A 7849-nucleotide genomic window follows, 5' to 3' on the forward strand; every position below is an offset into this window, starting at 1 on the left:
AGGCCTGACTGACCGCAACATCAAAAAAACTTTGGTTTGACTAACTGTAGCAACATTGCCCTTTTCCATGCTCAAGGTGAGGGTGGGTAAGGAAATATTACATCTTGTGACATTGTCATAATAATCAGCAATTGATATTGATATACTGCCACACCGCTCATCAAAGGCATTCTATTCTTCTCCCCCTGTTGTATGTCTTTGCACAGCTTTGTTAAAACAGGCTTATATTGTTGAGTGGGAAAAAGCATTAAAAAAAAAAAAAAAGTGTGTCTTTCTGTTAAAATACCTACACTGAATTCTGAATCACATTTTGCCAATCAGCCCAAAATGAATTGAAATTTAAATAGCTGTTCCATGCATGGATTCAAAAGGTGATCAAAAGATCATACCTCAATCTGATTTTTTAGATTAACAATGGACAACGAAAATATAACACACACTGACTGGTCAAAGTGCTGTCTGTGTCAGCAGGACACAAAAGAACAATTAAAGTCTCCTGATACGAATCCTGCAAAGACAGATACAGATGGCTATACAACATTAGCAAAAAATATCCCCTTGTTCCACTCTCTTAATGCATTGCCTATCAAACTTGATTGTGCAAGACTTGACACAGGAGATGGGATAGAACAAACGCTCAGACAGAATAAAGCCAGATACCACGAAAACTGCAGGCTTTTATTTAATAATAGTAAGTTGAAGAGAGCAGAGAAAAGAACAGTTAAGATGGACACAAAAGAGGACGAGGGCAGAAGTAAGATCCCTAGAAAGACAGAGACTGATACTTCAGAGTGCTTCATATGTGAGATGAAAGGAGGGGAACTCAGGGAAGCAATGACAATGAAATTAAATGACAGATTAAACGACTGTGCAAAGACCCTTAGCGATGCAAAACTTCTTGCCAAGCTAAGTGGAGGCGATGCAGTCGCTCTGGAACTGAAGTATCACCCTACCTGCTTAGTGGCCCTCTATAATAGAGAGCGAGATTACATAAAATCCCAAGAGAGAAATGTTACACAAAGTGATAAGGAAAAGTATCCCATAGCGTTTGCCGAACTTGTCACTTACATTAACCAAGTTAAAGCTTGTAGTGCTAGTGATAATCCACCCATCTTCAAACTAGCCGAGTTGAGCAAGCTCTACAATGATCGTTTAAATCAGCTTGGTGTGGAATCACCAAATGTGCACAAAACTCGCCTGAAGGACCAGTTGCTGCTTCATATTCCTGAGCTGCGTGCCCATCATCAAGGGCGAGACATCCTCATAGCTTTTGAAAAAGATGTGGGTTCAATCCTCGCACAAGTGTCCAACTTTGGTGATGCAATTCACTTGGCAAAAGCTGCAGGAATGATTAGGCGTGACATGCTTGCTCATAAGAACAATCAAGCATTAGACAGTCCAGATCTTGAGCAGGCTGTGCCTTCCTCACTTTTGCAATTTGTGTGCATGATTGAACATGGTGCCGACATTCAGTCTCAACTGCAAAATGGTGCAACAAAATCTGATCTGGCCTTATCCCAGCTCCTTCAATTCAACTGCTTTCCCAAGTACAGAGAAGACAGAGTGGTTTACAGGCATTCCAAGGATCGTGAGACTCCCTTTGCAGTTTATCTCGGAATGTCTTTGTTCTGTAAAACCAGAAAGAGGCAGTTAATAGACATGCTGCATGATCATGGGCTTTGCATCTCTTATGATCGAGTGCTAGAAATATCAGCCCAGTTAGGGGAGGCTGTTGTTGCACAGTATGTTGAGGATGGTGTTGTTTGCCCACCAGTGCTGAAGAAGCAGTTGTTTACCACAGCTGTGGTGGACAACATTGATCATAACCCATCAGCAACCACTGCGAAAACATCATTTCATGGCACAAGCTTGTCCATTTTCCAACATCCAAGTCCTGGATATTTGGGTGAAAATCGTGCCATACTCCAACTGCAGTCACAGAGCAAAGTAAAGACAGTTCCTAGACTTCCAGAGGCATACACCAATGTTCCTCCTGCCTACATAAAAACAAATCCAAACCCTCCATCTACTGAATGCCCACCATTCCCAGCACCCAACTGTCATTTGAAGGAGTATATACTTGGCTGGAAGAGGTCGTTGTAACAGAAAATGTGACAGACACAGCATGCATCCCATCATGTAGCCCAAAACAGGGTCCAACCATTTGAAGTCAGTATTTCAGCTTTAATGCCCTTGTTACGAGACCAGGCCCACTCTGTTGCAACCATGAAGCATGCCATGGACAAGGTGCGGGATGCAGTGGCTCACCTTAATCCAGGTCAGACACCTGTGATTGCTGCTGATCAGCCTCTGTATGCTCTGCTTTAATAAATTCAGTGGGAGTGGACAAATTATGGAGAAGACAGGTTTGTGATTATGATTGGTGGCAGCCTTACGATCCATAGGAACCCTGCTGAATGGCAGTGGTTGGACCACTGCCATTATAGAAGCAGGAGTGACCTCACCTGGAATTGCAGAATCATTTTTGTCTGCATCAAGTGTGACGAGAACAAGACAAGCCCATCAAATAACAGCATGCAGCCTATACCAACTTATGAAGGAGGCGTATCATGACCACTGCACTGCTGATGTTTCTTTTGAAAACTGGTGTGAGCAACGGAAGCAAGAAAGCCCCCAGTTTCAGTTTTGGAGTATGGTGCTAGACATGGAACTTACCATATTAATGTTGATTCGTTCATTCAGAGAGGGAAACTTCAAGCTTTATCGTGAAGCACTCTCTGAACTAGCGCCTTACTTTTTCTCCAATAACAATTCCAATTATGCGAGATGGATCTCAATTCATTTCCGTGACATGATGGCTCTTGATCAGCAACACCCTGAGATTTCCAAGGAATTTTACAGAGGCAACTTTGTTGTCCACAAGTCAAAAAGAGCATTTTCAGCCCTTTCACTAGACCATGCTCATGAGCAAAACAATGCTGTGATCAAAGGAGATGGAGGTGCAATTGGATTGACTGAAGATGAAGTTCCATTATGCAGGTGGAAGGTAGTTGGACCTGAAGTAAGTCATCTGCTATCTGGTTATGAGGCTGCTACAGGTGTGGCAGACACAAACAGCAGTACTAGACACCATGAGCAAACATTTAGTGCACAAAAATCTTTCTTTGATAAGGTCAAGTCACTATCAGCAGTGTTGCGGGAGATGGGTAACCCGTTCCTTGAAGACTCAGCTGACCTCTTGACACTGGACACCAAACTTGTTGCTGATCCATCACTTAGTGAAATGGTTGGCAAACACTACAGGTGTGGTAAGGAGCAGTTTGTTTCTTTTCTAAAAGGGCTTCATTATGATGACCTGTGTCCATTCTACAACCCAATTAGGAAAAATGCAGTCTCTTTCTTCAAGCAAGTGTCTGAGCCCAGTAAGTCAAAGGAGAAGATTCTAAAAGATGACAGCCATCTTTTCTCACGGTTGTTCATCTCTTGCCAGAATAGACAGTGTGACCTACTCGACTTTTTTAGGCATGAAAACCAGTCATTTCCAGCATCCCTGAGTGACAATGGGAGACTTCACACTTGTCAAAAATCACAACTGACTGACATACTGCAAACACAGGTAAGTGTGATGGACAAGGAACCATTATCTGACACGATATTAATTGATGGTTCAGCACTTATCAATGCTCTTCATCCACGTACATCAAAAACATTTAATGACTATGCCAGGGATGTCATAATTCCCAAGGTTGAGTGGTATGGCACCAAATACCAGAGGGTGGATATAGTTTTTGATGTCTACAAGAAGCCGAGCCTAAAGTATGAAACCAGGTCGAGAAGGGGACAAGGAATAAGGAGAAGAGTGACTGACATAGGCAGACTTCCAACAAACTGGAAAAGCTTTCTGCGTGACGATGAGAATAAAAATGAGCTATTCCACTTTCTTGCTGACAAAATTTGTGAAGTTCAGACAAGAGGAACCATTATTGTCACAAAATGAGAACATGTAGTCAGCAACACAAACAAGCCACTGGATAGGGTTTGTCCTTGTTCTCACGAAGAGGCAGATACACGCATCTTTGTTCATGCAAAGGATGCAATAATGGATGGAACCAAATGTCTTGTTATCAAGGCAAATGACACTGATGTTCTCATTATTGCAATATCTGTGTTCCCATCACTGCAAACTCTTGGGCTTCAAAGCATGTGGATTGAATTTGGTCAAGCAGCCAGTAGACGCTGGCTTCCTGTTGAGGAAATTGTGACAGGCATTGGACTCCAAAAAACCAGGGGGTTGCTATATTTCCATGCATTTACTGGCTGTGATGTTGTGTCGTCGTTCCGAGGCAAAGGCAAAAGAACTGCATGGGAGACATGGAACATTTTTACAGAGATTTCTGACACCTTTGCTCTATTAAGTAATGTTCCAGCAACTGTGACTGATGGAAAAATTTGTCATCCTGATGTATGACCGATCAAGTTCAGCCTGCACGGTGGACGAGGCGAGATTAGACCTGTTCGCTCGCAAAGACAGGTCATACAACTCGATTCCACCAACACGAGCAGCCTTGAGAGAGCACGCGAAACGTGCTGCCTATCAGGCTGGAATCATCTGGGGCCAGACTACAACTGCCAGGCCAGATATTGGCAATCCTGCTGAATGGGGTTGGATGAAAGCAGAAGATACATGGAAGGTTTGTTGGACAACTTTGCCTCCTATTGCAGCCAGCTGTCAGGAACTCACTAAGTGTTCATGCAAAAAAGGTTGCACCCATAGATGCAAGTGCTTCCGTTTGGGGCTTCTGTGCACAGCACTATGTGGTTGCACATGTGAATAGTAGATGTAGAGCACTGTTACAGTGACTCAATTCCAAAGGGTGAAATTGTTCTTTTTTGGCATCCGAGTTCTGTGCATTTACCCCCAAAAAACAAAAAATAACATGCTCTGTTATCACCTGCTCTGGTTGTACAGTCGTATTTTAGATAGGCAAGTTGGTGCACGGCTCCAACGCTGTTGCATAAGCTCTCTTCCATTGTCCCTCAATGAGATTTTTTAGATTCATTTAGCTCTTCCAGGGTTTGTAGTCTTTGTACATAGTTCATTTGTGAAACACTGAATCTCAGTTATGTGCCTTTTTGCTTGATTTTTTCCTTGATTGAATTTGAATTGAACTTCATCATAGAAGGAAACAAAAAAGTAGTGAATGTTAACATTGATTTGGGCTACATCTTTTCCATGCTGAGATACTGCCATATTGTTCTTTTTGGCATCCGAGTTCTTGGCATTTACACCCCCCCCCCAAAAAAAAAATAAAAAAAAAATAAATAAATAAATAAATAGAAAAATGCTCCGTTATCACCTGCTCTGGTTGTACAGTTGTATTTTAGATAGGCAAGTTGGTGAACGGCTCTGTCAGTCCTGATGCTGTTGCATACTCTCTCTTCTATTGTCCCTCAATGAGATTTTTTAGATTCATTTAGCTCTTCCAGGGTTTGTAGTCTTTGTACATAGTTCATTTGTGAAACACTGAATCTCAGTTGTGCCTTTTTGCTTGATTGAATTTGAATTGAACTTCATCATAGAAGGAAACGTAGTGAATGTTAACATTGATTTGGGAAACATCTGCTAAATTAATTGCAATTAATGAAGTTGTAGTATCTTATTTGGTGGCCATATTTAAAAATGGCTGCCATATTACATTTTAAAGTTGCAAATGAGGTAGATTTGTTTATTATTGCTCTTAAGAACAAACACACAAAATTACATACTTTTATCATCATTTTCTTGCTCACTTCTTGGCTAAATTCAGTTTTTTGGCGGCCATATTGTAAAATGGCTTCCATTTCAAGTGGCGAGTCCGTTAAATTAGATTGTATTGGTTTTTTTGCGTATTCATGCCAAAATTCATGATTGTATAATAACTTGCTTGGTCAAATCTGTGCCACAAATCCATTTCTATGGTATTTTTTGGCGGCCATTTTGGAAAATGGCCGTCATTTAAACTGCAAAATCACGTAGAATGTATTGTGTTGGTCTTAAGCACATACCTGCCAAATTTCATGGCTGTATCATAATTTCCTTTGTCAATTCTGTACAACAAATCAATTTTTTGAGTTTTTCATAGTGGCCATTTTGGAAAATGGCCGCCATTACAAATGCCAAATTTGGCAGATTTCATTGTATTGGTCTTGAGCACATACATGCCAAATTTCATGCTTGTATCATAATGTCTTTGGTCAATTCTATGCAATAAATCAATTTCTGGGGTCTTTTTTGGCGGCCATCTTGGAAAATGGCCGCCATTTCAAGTGGCCAATCAGGTAGATTTGATTGTATTGGTCTTAAGCACATACCTGCCAAATTTCATGCTTGTATCATAATTTGCACGATTTTTCCTGTAGCCGCTCCACTAGTAGTCAGGGTATGAAAAAAAAATACCTGGGAAACACTGACCTACAGTAGTACAGCATGAAATAAGTAGGCTATAAACTCATCAACGCCTATAGCTCTGAAAATCTATGAGCTCATTATACCCTATTATCTTCCGAAGCGTCCCTTTCGCTATGTTAATCACATATTTTTTTTCTCATAGATTCACATTTTATGAATGCCTGGCATTATTATCAGAGATACTCTTTTAAAATGACACTTGTGCTCCTACGGAGAGCTGTCTGTACTCTATGTTCAGTGGTTTGAATTCATCAAATAGGGGTCGCATCTCACAGAGGCAGACTTTCCATTAGGCAAACCTAGGCAATTACTCAGGGCCCCGACCAAATCTGCACTCCATTGCGGCCCCAACAACTGCCACACCATGTGGTAAACACAAAAAAAGTCGGCTTGGTCTTAATTTGTCACTTATGTAAAGTAGATGTAGCCCATATATATGTGAGACAAAATGCTAAAACAGGACCACAGAATTTTATGTTTATATTTCACCTAGGGCCCTGAAATGGCTAGATCCGCCCCTGGTTTTCCGCATGGTTGCATCGACTCTGTTGCCATTCTGAAGGACGGAAAGCAGAGGGTATGCATTACATGACCTTAAAGGGACAGTTTGGTCAATTTCAACATGCAGTTGTAATGCTCACACTACCCTGGACTTGTCAGTGCCTGAGATTTTTTTTTCTTCTTCTTCAGCCGTTTCCGAGATCCTGGTCATTGTAATGGGGGCAGCTCTTTGTTTACATTTCAAAAAAAACATTTTTATTTATTCCCAAAAACATCCAAAAGGTTATAAAACATCAGCAGACAACTAGCAAACAGCAGTACCTTTTGGGAAAATATTTGGAGTTGGCCTATGTTTCATTTTTTAAAAATGTAAACAAATGCTGCCCCCATTAGAACTGCTCATATCTCGGAAAGGGCTGAGCCGAAAAATGTGGCATCACCAGGTACTGACAAGTCAAGGGTAGCGTGAGCAATACAACTGCATGTTGAAATTGACCAAACTGTCCCTTTAATGGAGTTAAGAAGTGTATCCTGATTAAAGCCTTCCACAGTATTAAGACATCATCCAAGATCTGACAATATGCTTGCTTAAGCCCAACTGGTACTGTAAACTCCAACTCCCATTGACATTGTGACACAGCACTCAACAGCACACAAGTGTTCACTGCACTGCACACAACGAAATTGCATTCATGCCTCACCCCTGCAAGGGGGCAGCCCCCAGTGCGGCGGGACAGTATCATGCCCAGGGTACCTCAGTCATGGAGGAGGATGGGGGAGAGCACTGGTTAATGACTCCCCCCACCAACCTGACGGGTTGGGAGTCGAACCAGCAACTTTTGGGCTACAAGTCTGACGCCCTAACCGCTTACCCACCATGACTGCCCATGACATGACTTTATTAAAGTATTTGTGCTTATTCTGTCTTGTCGATTCCAT

Source organism: Engraulis encrasicolus, chromosome 5 (genome assembly GCF_034702125.1).
Source record: "Engraulis encrasicolus isolate BLACKSEA-1 chromosome 5, IST_EnEncr_1.0, whole genome shotgun sequence".
NCBI lineage: Eukaryota > Metazoa > Chordata > Actinopteri > Clupeiformes > Engraulidae > Engraulis > Engraulis encrasicolus.